This window comes from Propithecus coquereli, unplaced genomic scaffold (assembly GCF_000956105.1).
Source record: "Propithecus coquereli isolate 6110/MARCELLA unplaced genomic scaffold, Pcoq_1.0 Scaffold470, whole genome shotgun sequence".
Classification (NCBI taxonomy): domain Eukaryota; kingdom Metazoa; phylum Chordata; class Mammalia; order Primates; family Indriidae; genus Propithecus; species Propithecus coquereli.
The window spans coordinates 1,762,597-1,778,006 of NW_012150508.1; positions in this window are offsets into that span (position 1 = coordinate 1,762,597).

Below are 15,410 nucleotides of genomic sequence, written 5' to 3' on the forward strand. Positions count from 1 at the left end.
ATTGTTTCCTTTGCTTCACGGAAGCTTTTTAGTTTGATGTAGTTCCATTTATTTATTTTTACTTTATTAGCCTGAGCTTTTAGTGTGATACCCAAAACATCATTGCCAAGGCTAGTGTCAAACAGCTTTCTCCCCATTTTCCTCTAGCAGCTTTATAGTTTCAGGTTTTACAATTAGGGCTGTGATTGATTTTGAGTTGATTTTGTATCTGGTGTAAGATAAGGGTCCAATTTCAATCTTTTGCCTATGGAAATCCAGTTTTCCTTGTACCATTTATTGAAGAGACTATCCTTGGCACATTATGTCTCTTGGTATGCTTGCCAAAACTTAGTTGACCATATATCTTTGGATTTATTTCTGGGCTGTCAATTCTGTTCCATTGGTCTATGTATCTGCTTTTATGCCAGTGCCATGTCACCATATTTCTTAAATTGAGCACTGCCCCTGGGCTCTCAAGCCTATAGAAGGATCTTTGGAACTTTTAAGTCTGCCCTGAACCTAGACAGAGTTCCCTTCATGCTTGTATATTTGGGTGTTAATGTGTGTGTATGAGTGCTTCTGTGTCTGTGTTTACAGATACCCATGACTCTGGATCCATTCCTTCAGTCTTTCCTAGGGTAAAGCAGGGTTCCTTTGTTCCACATGGGCCTTCTGATGGAATTAAAATTCTGCTGTTTAAGGAAAAGAACAAATAGGCAAACAAATTTAGGCTTGGCACTTTGTCATCATTTGAATTCAGAAGCTTGATAATTGCTTCCTGCGTGGATTGTACAGAAGGATGTCTCAGGATCTGAGAGTCTTGTGGGAGTGGCACACACTTGGGTAGGTTCTTCTTGTGGAGCAGTGGTTTTCAAATTTGACTGTGGAAGAGAATCACATCTGTTAAATCACACATCACTAGGCCCCATTCTCAGAGTTTCTGATTTGGCAGGTCTGCAGCTGGACTTAGAATTTGCATTCCTAGTAAGTTCCCTGACGATACTGATGCTGTTTGGCTGGTGACCACACTTTTAGAACTGCTACTTAGATCATCACAAGGAATGCTTCCCACCCTGAAGAATGATGATACTGGGCAAGGAGAGCCTGAAGATTTAGTGTTTTCAGAATGAGTTTAACTGTCCAGAAAGTGCCAGCAAAGAGGAGAAATATTTCTTTATAAATGGGGTCATGTACTACAATAAATCATATGGCGATTTACTTTCTGTGACTAGTGCCACCACTGTTGAAAACGCAAGTTATTTATCAGATATGGAAAATTCAAATCCCATTTCAAAGGATGAATTTTCTTTAGACAAATGGAAAGAGTATGAACTTTAGCCTTCTGGGCTCAAATTATGGTCTACAATTTATTTGTTTCAAAACCTTGAGCAAAACTAGCTAATTTCTCTAAGCTCATCTAAAAACATGGAGATATTAATACCTAATCTTGAAAGGCTATTGTTAGGGCTTGATGTAGTGCTTGGCTAAAAGCAGCCACTGAATAAAATGTAGGTATTTATGTTGTTATTCAAAAAAGTGTTGCTTTCCTATCATTTGCCTCTAGAATGCTGACTGAGAGGATGACTGCATAATTGTCTCTAGGCTAAACCCCTAATATCTTTTTTTTCTTCAGTCTATCATTGCAACTAAAATTCATGCAATTAAATTTAAAAATCTTTATTGATTTAAAGTCAAGTTAAATAGGATTGGTGATTCTATACTTCAATGTAGTATGCACATGTTGTGGGCAAACAGGTGTAAAAGAGTTAATTCTATGGAAAAATGCTTTTGATCATTCAAAGACATGAAAACCACTTTAATTATGACCAGTTGTTGACGATTTTTGAGGATCACAAAAAGCAAGCAAACAAAAACCCAGATATTGACAGAGAGTTAGAAAAATCTGATGAAAGCCATTTATAGGATTATATAAAAATATTTTCTAAATGTATGAACAATTTATGAGATTTTCAAGAATAGTTTTGCTTATGTGAATTTGTTGTCTAATATAGTGACTTCAGTGCCTAATGCCCACGTAAGAAGCAATTCTGCCCAACTTCACTGATTTTATAATTTGCCATTTAATACAGGTTTTTACAAATTGATGGCAAATGTGTGTAGATAACTCCCTTGGTTGGGTAAGTGCTTACCTGACTTAAATGGTCAGTCCTGTCTTTGATTTTTAAGACTTTATTATTCTTGGAGTAGTGTCACTGTTGGTACCAAGGAACAGCATTGAACTTAATTTCTTATTCCTAATTAGGTAACTCCTTGTGGGTAATTATAAGTTCACTGATTAATTGACTCTATTTGACAGCCAGACAATGTGATTCTACTCTCAAGGAAGTTATCTGTGGACTGAAGTAGCTTGCAGCAATAGTTAACTGCCTCAGGGTTAGAAAGGGAAACAATGATATTACCACCCTAATTAACCTCTAGGTGGAGCTGAAGACATCATTTCCTCCCCATACCTGCAACCCAAATGCCATGGCATTAAAAAAATGAGCAAGTTACAAGTGAGTAAAGGAATAAAAAAGCATTCTCAGTGACACATGACTGAACCCAAAGTTCAAGAGAAGAGCAAGAAAAGGGTTTTATCTAAAACATGAAAGTGGCTCTCTCTTCCCTTTCATAATCTGTTGTAGTTTGGTAGTTTATCATTTATTTTCTCCGGTAGGACAGGATAGAGAATGAGTCTCTTAGGACCATCACTGTCAGGTTTAACTGACCTTATTTAGTTTCATTTTGGGTATTCCTATCACCATCTGAGTGCTAAGAATCAGGAAGGCCAAATAAGTGTGTGATTCCAAAGGAGAGAGGCCAAGGAGAAGATGACTTGACTTTCCTAAAATCTACAACCCGTGACACACCATGTGATAAGCTAAATAGAAGAGCAGCTGGTGATATGGGGCCAAGGTCCCTCTAGTATAAATGGATGTACAACTGGGCATACACCACTCTTGTTGCTGGAAGAATAACAGAGATTCTGTTGTCTAATAATGTCCTCCAATCTCTCTGTCCTCTCATCAGAGGTGGGTCTCATCAGTAGAAATATCACCTCACTGTCACATGGTACATTTGCTAACAGTAAAAAGTGCTTTGGAATACATTTAAATGACTTATGAAATATATAAATTTATGTATAATGCTCATACTTACATAGTAGAATTTTGGAAGGCTAAATGAGAAACTGTTGGTATTTGTTGCAATTCAGCTACTTTGGGTTCTTTGGGTTACCTCTGGGCTCTGGGACAAAATAAAGTCTTACTGTTCGTTATAGTATGTGTGTGTGTATGTGTGCACGTGCGTGTGCGCACTTCTGTTTCTATCAGTAAATGTTATAGACTAAAATGGTCATGGTCGTTATTTCTAGGTAGTATGATTAAAAGTGATTTATCTCCTCTATCTCTTTATGTATCTTCCTTGGGTTTTTTAAAGTTTTTTTTTTCAATTGTATTTATTACTTTAAAATGCAGCAAAAATAATTTAAAGGGACTCATCATTTAATCCCTAAACCAACCCTATAATATGAGTGATAGTGACATTAATCCCTCTGTGTTTCCGTTTCTAATAGGATTAAATAATTTGTCTGAGATTGTATCTGGCCAAAATGGGACACAAACCCTGCTTTTCTGACTCATTCTACCATGACAATCAAGACTAATTGTGATAAAAAGAGCAAAAGCTTAAGTTTTCTTAAAGACCCCTGAGGGACCCTGCAGTCATTGCACTACTCCATGACATTTCCCTCCAATGCCTCATCAAGACCAGTCCACTGGGATTTTGTGGGTACCTAAGAGTCAACAACTGGGGAGAAAGGGCCTGAGAGAAGGGGGATCAGGCACCCCACAGACCACAAAAGGGTTGACCTTCTCTTACCTATCATATTCAAAGGGTTACATTCCTTATCTTTTCAAGCTAGATTTCTCTGGGCACATCCCCAGGACCAGGAAGACTTACTAGAATTCAATCCCTACTGTCTGCAGAAAGACAATTTACATGTGGCACCAGCTCAGACATGCTTCTTCTAATTCATTTGAAGGGCACTGAAGGAGAGCAACAAAGCTTAATATTCGCCTACAGTCTCACTGTGCTCGTTAGGGTGGCTCTATGGTCTCATTTTGGCCTGCTTACAGTCCAGAAGGATTTACCTGAGTTCTTAGGGAAAGGCCACTGTGAGGATGAGGTAGAGGTGAGCCCAAGGCCCAGCATTGGATTTCTGTGGTCAAAGGATGTGGCTGACCAGGCAGGTGTGGTCAACACTGAGGCTAAGAGCCACCGCTCCTGCCTCATGGCTGTGGCAGTCATGGTAATTGATCTCTTGGCCGAGTTTGCATATAGTCTCAGCGCTCTTGTCACATCACTCTAAAATTATGACCAACCGACTATACTTGTCATGCCACAAGTTGAAACCTATTTGCTACCCCTGAAAATAGAGTGGGCTCAGAGTAGGAAAGTGCTTAGCTGAGGTGGTCTAAGGGTATGTGTTTGCAACCTCACCACCACCAGATTTTATTTCATTTTGTCATTTCAAGTTTACAACCATCCTGGTCACTTTTCTTTGATGGTGTTAAAATTTCTCTTTAGCTTGTCTCATGAGGAGCTGAACACAACATACCATTCCAAAAATGATCTGATTAGAGCTGAGCTGAGAAAGTAGGATGCTTACCCTTCCTCCACCTCAGAATATTCTATATCTATTGATGCAGCAACATTTATTACCTCCTAGAACATGTGCTGCTGTTGATCTGTGTCTACTTCACCCTGTAGAAGAGTGTTTAGATGTAAAAAAAAAGTTTGAACCTACATGGGGGATTGTACATTTATCCCTATTAAATTTTATTATGTGATTTGATTCATGGATCATCATTTAGTACTCATTCTGTTATAAGACACATTTTCTCTTTCTGATAGTTTTTCTTGCTTACAAGTGTGATTATCAATGTCCTGTATCATCACTGATGAACGATCCATGATATTTAGTGTCTCTATATCTCTATACAAGAGGAGAGTACAAAAAGCCCTCTCCCTCTCTGATCAGTTTCCATCTGTGCTTCGGTTCACAGCTGCCTTTTCCTGGGAAGATGTTCTTGACTCCCAACTGTGCTACTTTACCCAGATGTGTGACCTTGATAGGTCAGGTGACTCATCTGTGAAATGAAGGGTCAAGCATTAGATACTATCCAAAGTCTCAGGATGCCACCCTGGGTTATTTGCAAACATCTCAGCTACATTTATTATCCTTTCCTTTTCGTTCAAGATGTTATTTTGGCATGTCAAATAATTTTCCAATCAGATTACAACAAAAAATATAGACCTGTTCTGATCTTAAAAAACAAACAAAGAAAAGCCAAAATAAAACTATCGTAAGTACCAGGATTCTTTATTGTTTAAATCCAAAGCAGATTAAATAATAACTGAGGTGAGGGGGTTGTTTTTATACGGAAATTATTTGCCACTTATAGCAAATTGGACCCAATTTTTTCTTTCTCATTCCCCTTTCTTCTTGCCTTCATTGACTTTAGTGACTGCTAAAAGAGAATATATATATATATATATATATATATATATATATATATATGTATATATAAAATCATCTCGGCTGCTAAATCAAGATAAAAGAGATCAGTACTTTCCTTCCCAGGGGATGTATCAACCATCATTAAGGATGCAGACAGCAAAACAGCAATTTGAGCCTCAAGAGCAGGTTGGAAAAGAATAATTTACAGTTGTGTTTCTGCTGCTGGCATTACACTAAATCACACCATGTCCCTTCATTTATTAGGCATGCTTTCAGTCTTAAATCAGAACAAGTCTATCAAGGTATATTTTCCCCCATTTTTTGCAAATAACATTTTATTTTTCAGAAATATAGGGCCAAGAAAAAGAGAAAATTTCCTGCTCAGCTGCCAGTGCCTTATCTGTACTTGAACCACAGGCAGAGGAAAGCACGAAGGGCAGATGTGAAGGCATGACTGACAGCCTTGGAGTGGGAGAACAAAAGTCTTGTTTCCCCCTTTTCATTTTCAGAAAGCCTCAATCAATACCCCACTTGTAACTGTACCAGGGGGCACAGAAGCAGAGAATCCAATACAAATGAATTGAAACTTTTCAAATTTGACACAGTGCAAAGGCAGATGTATTCTCGACATTGAATTTCTTGCATCAGAACAATGTTTCAAATCTTTTGGGCAGAAGGGATTCTGCATTAGAAGGTTTGTGCCAGTGTAATATTGCCCTTTGTCTTCTTAGAATTTTATGTTATTTAAAAAAATTGATATCTTATGATTTGATTTACGTTATCAGCAATAATACTGTTTGTTTGGAAGTTCTATGGACCTTCGATACAGATGTATAAAACTTGGAAATCAAGTAGACTACTATTGCCCATCTTAAAAATGAGGATTTTGAGGTTTAGAGTGGAGAATATCTTTCTAACTAATGGCAGAATTGTAACTAGCAAAGTTATGCCGGTCTTTGTCCAGATTCAGCCTCAGGGTGAATCCTTTTTTATCTGACTGTGTCCCTGTGAGACCATCAGCTGTATGTCATTGCTGCCATGAATATTTCCAATTAGAGGGGTCGGAGCCCCGGAAGGTTACAGGTGAGTAACCTGTCCCAAAGAGGACATGGTATCTCTCACAGGTTCAAACCTCTTGATTTATGGGTCTTTTCTGAACTGAACATTTTTAAAACAAAAGGCCCCGTGGTTTAAGAAAGTTAAAAAGGAAAAGAGAAAGGCAAAACAAAACAGGCTTGGAAAGCAGAATAACATATGGAAACAGTAAGCGAGCATTTTGCTTTGATGATGTCAGAGGCACTTTTAAGTGCTCAGATAAAGTTCATGTACTGTGAACAACAAGAGGCTTTTTTGTTTTGACATTTATGCTAGCCCCATTCTCTCTTAGTTTTTGGTAATGTGAATTGATTTTTAGTTTATGATCTGTGCAACTATGAGTAAACAAGATCACCTGCTACCTCTAAGATTAAAAGATGGCTATTTTCAAAAGAAGAAGGTGAATTTTTCAATGTTCGATGCCCTTTAAATTATTTCTCTCTCTCCCTACCACTTTTAGTCTTTGCCAGATTCTGTGATATACAATGTTGGTGTCCCAGTGTATTAAAATATTGTTCTACTGTCCTTCTTTGGCCTACCTTGTGAATCAAGTCCATTAAGTTTAGCCTCAGCAGCATTCCCTGCAAACCAGCTAAACTGTCCTATTTGTCTTCCTATTCTGTTTTCAATTTTGAGTGACCATCCTTGGTCAATGGTTGCCAATCAAGAAAAATGAACCAGAAAAACAAACCAGAAGAGATTCACTGCCACTTAATCTGTGAGTTGTGGTTTCTGACATAAAAGTTGAGGCAGCTAAGAGCTGACTCACTGCTCTATTGACTGCTCCCTCCATGGACAGAGTGCACTGCAGATTGGTGGTCTTCCTCTGTCGCTGCAGTCTTCACATCCCTACCCTGCTCCCCTGTAGACTTTAGTGCTATGAAACAAAGTTTTCCTAACACCAGGAAACTGCCTTACTCCCTCTGAAGCTAGAATCCAAAGGAAGGAAAGTCTCAAACAGAGCCCTGTAGAACCCCGCAGGTCGCATCAGCACCTCTGTGCCATCCTCTTTTGTTATTTGAAGGGAGAGCTCCACTCTGTTGAAGTAAGTGCAGGGAGGCCCTGAGAAATCAGTTGCTGCCAGACTCCCTTGTTAGGGCTCCGTGGTTTCCAGGGCAGAGTCTCAGGAGAGCTTTCTAAAGACACAGCCACCTCTTCCACTGGGGCTTGGAAAATCACGCCACATCCATACTAATTCTTACATCAGCCATCCATACTTCTGTAATTCAAATGTAGCTAATGATCCTGTAACTGATGTGGAAGGCAAAATAGAGAGCTCAGTCCTTCTGGAGTTCTTTTGGGACCTCTAAGGCTGACAAGACACAGGAAAAATCCAGTTTCTGTTTTGAATATCAAGAACTTTTTTTTGTATGTAAAATTACTTTGTAAATTCTTTTGGCAATTTGAGTGACAAGAAGGAATCATCTTTGCAGAAAAATGAGTAAAGTTCTTGTGCAAAGTTGTCTTTTAAATGTCAGGGTTTAAAAAATATCAAAGATAAACAAGTAGTCTGAAAGAAGGGGAAACTTATGAAACTTACCAAGCATATATAATGTTGCAAGTTAAAATTTTGTTTCCCCAAGTCTTGCTGTTCGTAGTTTGACTTTGGATGTAAGGAACTTTTGTCATTGACAAACAGATGGGACATATGATATTTACTGAAATGTGTTTTATATATGTCTTTAAGATCACAAACAGCAGTTCTTTTAGATTATGTTTGGAAACAGATCAACTACTTAATTCCTACTTATTCTCTATGTCCACATTGGCATGGCTGTACTTGTGCATGTACACACACACACACACAAGCACAGCCTATTCATTCCAAGCAAACGTTTGAAGGAAAATATGACCTTGAAAATGAGTAAAAAAGAAAAACACACAAATTGCAAATGTGATCTTGAATCTAGACAAAAACAAGACCAGGCAATAGAGAGAGTTCCTCAAAATACATTATTGTCAGTTAATTCTCTTCTGTGATTATTCGTTTTACAAATGAAAAAAAAAAATCAGCAGTGTCATCTTAGAATTGAGCAAATATAATGAAATATTTTCACAGAGAAGATATATGATCCATAGTAGCAGCTGTTGCCCATTTTTAGCAATTATAAGCATATCATTTAGTATTTATTAAACACCAATAGTAGCAGGGTGCTATAAAATGAATGCTTTTACCTAGTTCTTTTTCTTTGAAGTTGGTGTTAAATAGGGAAAAATGTACATACAGAGGAAGAGAGAAATACTTTTGGAACAATGCTAAAATAGTTTTGCAAGGTTCAATAATACATAATACAGTGCAGTTGATTCTGGCCACATTGGAGGTGTCTTGAGGATAGCATATCCTGATGGGAAGGATACATTTTTAGGAAATAATAAGTCTTAAGTCTGTATGATGAAGTAAAAACAGGCCTCAAAGTCAGACAGGGATTTGAACGTATTGACTCATAAGTTTTAGGGTTCCATAGGTGCAGAGCAACTTGAATTCTTGATATTATAGAAGTTTTGAGCAACTTTTATTCCCCACTTAGTTTGACATAGGCATCCAGGAAGTGTTTTCCAGCTCCTGCCTTAGTGCACAGGGTGATACAACTTTGGCTCGGCTCATGAATATTTCATGCTTTGGACCAGCACAATATAGTAAGAGGAACTGATTTTGTGCTTTAAGACTCCCTTAACACATCTCAGATTTCTCTACTGTTCTCAACTCAGAATCACATGGTTCGAGTCTTGGGAGTTGGGGTGGGTGAGGGGAGCTAACTTTTTATCTTCTAAGACTCCATGGTAAAGATATCTAATCCTGATTTGCCATCTTCTCTACTTCTTTCTGTTCTTCCAACTCCTAAAGACTCTCCTTGCCTAATAATTCTCCCATTGAATTCTGGCTTCTCTACTTTCTAGATATGTAATCTCAGCTGACTTCTCTAAAACTCTGCTATCTCATTAGGGAAATGAGTAGAGCAATATCTGCCTCATCAGATAGTTGTGAGTATGAAATGAGGATTATATCTGGCAGAGAGGAGGTGTTCAATAAATATTAGTCTTTCCTTCTTTCTCCCCATTGTCTGCCCTGTAATATGTTATATGGATACCAGAAAGTTTGTAAGAGAAAAGGACCTGAGACATCTCTTCCTCCTAGTCAGCCCCAGGAATGTCTCTTCTGAGTGTACTCCCATAATTCAGGATTGTAGATATTCTTTAAAAATAGATATTGACTTATTCAAAATTATTTGGATTATCGTATACACAAAACTGTAGGCTAGGCACTATAAAGAAAGGTGATTTGTACTCTCAAATAACTTACAATCTGGGAAGGATAGGAAGACATATAAACTATAAAACAATAAATTATAAGTGCAGTATTACTGTAAAGATTCCACATTAAACTGTTAAAACAAATGAATTCAGCAAAGTTACGGGATTCAAAATCAACACACAAAAATAGTTTAATTTCTATGCACTAACAATGAACAATCTGAAAAAGAAATTAAGAAAAAAATCATTTACAATAAAACTAAAAAAAAAACACTTAGTAATAAATTTAACCAAGGAGGCAAAAGACTTGTACACTGAAAACTACAAAACATTGCTGAAATAAGTTAAAGAAGACAAATTGAAAGACATTCCATGCTCATGTATTGGAAGACTTAATGTTGTTAAGTTATCAGTTCTACCCAAAGAGATCTATAGATTCATGCAATTCCTATCAAAATTCAATTGGCTTTTTTTAAAGAAATAGAAAAGTTCATCCTAAAACTCATATGGAATCGCAAGAGACCCTTGAATAGCCAAAACAATCTTGAAAAAGAACAAAGGTGGAGTATTTATACTTGCTGATTTCAAAATTTATTACTAAGCTACATTAATCAAAGCAATGTGGTATTGGTACAAACATAGATACATAGATCAGCAGAATATAATACAGAGCCCAGAAGTAAATCTTCACATATATAGTCAAATGATTTTCAACAAAGGTAACAAGATCATTCAGTGGGCAAATGGTACTCAGAAAACTGGATATCTCAACAAATGATACTCAGAAAACTGGGTATCTACATGCAAAAGAGTGAAGTTGAATCCTTACCTTATACCACATACAAAACTAAACTAAAAATGGATCAAAGACCTGAAAAGCTATAGCTAGTATATAACTCTTGGAAGAAAAATAGGGTAAAATCTTTATTCCATTGGATTTGGCAGAGATTTCTTGGATATAATACCCAAAACTCAGGCAACAAAATAAAAAATAGATAAATTAGACTTCATCAAAATTAAAAAAATGTGTGCATCACATCAAATATGTGTGATACTGATCACCATCAACAGAGTGAAAAGCTAACAAATGAAATGGGAGAAAATATTTGAAAATTATATATCTGATAAGGGGTTAAGATCCAGAATATATAAAGAACACTCACAACTCAACAACAGAAAACAAACAACCAAATTTTAAAATTGACAAAGGACTTGAATAGACATTTCTGTTTCTCCAAAGAAGGTATAAGCACACAAAAAGATGCTCAATGTCACTTATCTGTAAGGAAATGAAAATAAAAAGATCTACTTCACACTCATTAGGGTGGCTATTATCAACAAACAAACAAAATACAGGAAAAAACAAGTGGTAGTAAGGATGTTGAAAATTTGTAACATTTGTGTATTGTTGATGGAAATGTAAAATAGTGCAGTTGCTGTGGAAAAGAGTGGCAGTTCTTCAAAATATTAAATATAAAATTACTATGTGATCTAGCAATTTTACTTCTCGATATATACCCAAATGAATAGAAAGTAGGGACTCAAATAGATATTTGTATATTCATGTCCACAGCAGCATCATTTACAATGACCAAATGGTGAAGACTACCTCAATATCCATTAAGCGATGAACATATAAATAAAATGTGGTGCACACACACAATAGAATATTAGCTTTAAAAAGGAATGAAATTCTGACATGTGCTATGACATGGATGAACCTTAAAACATTATGCTAAGTGAAATAAGCCAGACACAAAGGACAAATATTGTATGATTCAATATGAAGTACATAGCATAGTACAATTCATAGAGACAGAAAGTAGAATGGTGGTTGACAGGGGATGTGGGAGGGAGAAATGGAAAGTTATTATTGTTTAATGGGCACAGAGTTTCAGTTTGGGATGATGAAAAAGTTCTGGAGGTGATGGTTGCAAAACACCATGAATTTACTTAATGCTACTGAACTATACACTTAACAATAGTTAAAATGGTAAATTTTATGTTTTATGTGTTTTACCAAAATAAAAAGTATAGTATTAAAGAGATAAGCAAAGGCCTGTGCAAACAAATGGGAGGCTAATTTTGACTGGGAGTATGAGCAATACTTTTCAGAGGAGGCATAGTTTGAACAGAATTTTGAAAGATTGCAGGATAAATGGATTTGAGCAGATGACATTCCAAGAACATTTTTAAATAAACGATGAAAACCTTTGTTGTAATGGAGGCCATATTTATTCTGCTGCTCTAAATTGATTTCTAGAATGTGGTTAATGATATTAAAATATTTATGAATATATATTTCATTTCCACCCATCTCTACCAGGAAACCATAATGAAAACTTTAATCAGCATTTTCCATAACATGTAAAAGGGAATTATAAGCCAATATTAACATTCATCTTACACGGCTTCTTTAAAAGGCTCAATTGTTTAGCATGGCTGTTCAATCATTAAACAAGTGTACTGTGAGATATCATAAACAGAGCTGGTCTGAATTCACTATTTTTTGGTCAATGCAATTGATACTGATCAGTATAATTGAAGTCCAGATCTTTTAAACCTGAGTGTAATTGTACAATAGCTTCTTTGGTGTAAGGGGAGAATAGATCACATTCATTTCTGTATTCTACAAATATTTACTGACCGTCTACTAAGTACCAAGACATCGTGTTAGCCCTTGGAGATTTTGTAGGAAATAGCCCCAAATCTTTACAATATAATTTGCATTCTATTGCATGGAGGGGACTTGGTGGGAAGTAAATTTGATGGAAGCAGGGGCAAATGGGTGATAGCTTTGAATAAATGTCTAAAGAATTTGGACTTCAGGGAAACATTGGGACCTTACTTGTGGCTGTAATATAAAATATGAATTAGCCAGGTAAGACAAGGTTAGAGGAAGACCAGTTAGGAAATGATCAAGTTATACTAAATGAGAAGTGATGAAGGCCTGGACTAAGGAAATGGTAATGGATAATTAAGAGGAAGGGATTTGAAAGGTGGAATCAGTCAGGAATGTCAAAGGGATAGAGGGAATGGATTAAAGATAAAACTGACTCCAATAATTTTTAGCTTGGATGCCTGGGAAGAATCAGGAACCTAGCTTTTAAACATAGCCTCCTCTCTGGAAAGCCAACAGGATACTGAAATAAAAACTCAACCATTTATAATAATTGGCAAAGAGAAAGCAACATGAAATTCTTTCTTAAAGTTCAGCCTAGGCTACAATGTAGATGCCCTCCAGAATTTTGTTTATAGAGCTCTATCATTTAACTACCAACTATTTATTGTAGTAAAAGGTTATTTCTTCGACTCTCTCCACTTATATTGTTACTGCTCTAAACACTGCACTAAACATATTTAAATAGAAGTGTCTTACATATTTAAATAAAAGTTGTATTTGATAAAGATAATTTTGTTTCATTTGAGGTATTGGATGCCTGACTCGACCAATGCAGTGAGATCATCTTCCTGCCAAGGTGACAGATCAGTCAGAGAATTTTGTCTGGCTCTTGTATGATAATTAGGTAATTTCTTTAATCCAACTCTGGGAACATATTTTAGATAAGCAAATAGTGAATTCAGACCAGCTCTGTTTATGATATCTCACAGTGTGCTTGCTTAATGATTTAACAACCCTGCTAAACAATTGAGCCTTTTAAGGAAGCCATGTAAGATGAATGTTAATATTGGCTTATAATTGCCTTTCAAACGTTAGAGAAAATGCTGATTAAAGTTTGCATTATGGTTCTTGGTAGAGATGGGTGGAAATTAAATATATATTTATAAATCCCAGCAATCAATTGAGAACAGCAGAATAAATATGGCCTCCATTACTTTAAAGGTTTTCATCGTTTATTTTAAAATGTCCTTGGAATGTCACCTGCTCAAATCCATTTCTCCTGCTCTTTTACAGTAAGCCTCCATGGTTAGTGGCTAATAATAGTGTCACTAGCTCTGTGGGTACTGGGTAAATATGAATTTCTGGCAGTCATTAATTATGCTGGTTCTTAGCAAAAAAAATAAGCACCTCAGTGGGAGTCACGGGACCTGATACTGGTCTTAGTTTTGTCTTTGCTTGACCTTGGGGGAAGTTATAAAATCCAAGTAGGCCTCAATTTTTCTATTTGCAAGATGGGAGAATAAATGACCTCTCTGGCAGGGGACAAACTGTGAATACTATGAGTACAGGCATAGCATGGCTAAGAGGGAAATCTGCTGTAGCAATTAAAAGCAATCTGTCAGGCCAATTTCACTTCCAACAGATTTGGCCTCAGAATTCTGCTTTTAAGCTATTAGACTGCAACCTCCCTGATTTCAGAGACTGAACTTTTTCATCTTTGTATTCCCAGTGTCTGCTCATAATATGTACTCATCCGATTTCCATTCAATAATGATTTATTGAGTATCCTCTTTGTCCTGAATGGTAGAACCAGTGTTAGAGAGCCCAGGCTCTGGAATAAGACTCCTTGATTGCTTGATATTGAAAGCTGGCTTTTTACCTACTAGATAGGTGACATTGGGCAGGTTAACTTCTCTGTGTCTCAGTTTCCTCATCTGTGAAAAGGAGGTAATAAAATATTTCTAATTATGAGGTTGTTGTGAGGATTAAATAGCATTATTTGTGTAAAGCTCTTGATGCAGTATCTGGCACAGAGTAGTTGCTTAATCTTTTTTTTTTTTTGCCATGATGTGGATGAGGAGGAAGAAGTGGAGGAGGGAAGAGAAGGAGACATACTGCAGGCACAGTAAATGTTTATTGAATAAATACAAGTCTTAACTATTTATCTCCATCTATACTATGATATCTTGACTAGTGTCTTGACTAGCGGTCTGCCCGGGTGTTATCTTGACGTTGTCACTTGAAACAACACTCTTCTAGATTCATGCTTTCTTGTTTTGGTACATGGCCAGACAAGTGCCCTTCTTGGTCCAACTCTGATTTCTTTTGTCTCCCTTGGTTGTTATATTTGTTTGCTGCCCTTTTTTTTTTAAGTCAAAATTGTACATGCATACAGTGTAAAGAGGCAAATAGTCATACTATTCTTTTTTTTTTCTTTTTTATTTCAGGGTATTGTGAGGGCACAAACATTATGGTTACACTTTATGTCTTTGCCTCACCCAACTGTAGGTTAAAGGCATGCCCTTCCCCCCCTACGGTGCTCCCCGTGTCCTTTAGTGGCAGATTTACCCCCCACATCCCCCTAATCCCTGGAGAGTATTTCTGCCACGTGATCACCCTAGTGTTGATCAGTTAGTACCAATTTGATGGCGAGTACAAGTGGAGCCCATTCTGCCACTCTTGTGGTGCCTCACTTTGGATAATGGGCTTAAGTTTAATCCAGGAAAGTATAAGAGGTGCTAGATCACTGTCGTTTCTTATGATTGAATAATATTCTATTGTAAACATATACCAAATTTTGATAATCCACTCGTGGATTGACGGGCACTTGGGTTGTTTCCACATCCTTGCAATAGTGAATTGTGCTGCCATAAACATTTGGGTGCAGATGTCTTTATCGTAGAATGTTTTGTGCTCTTTTGGGTAGATGCCTAATAGTGC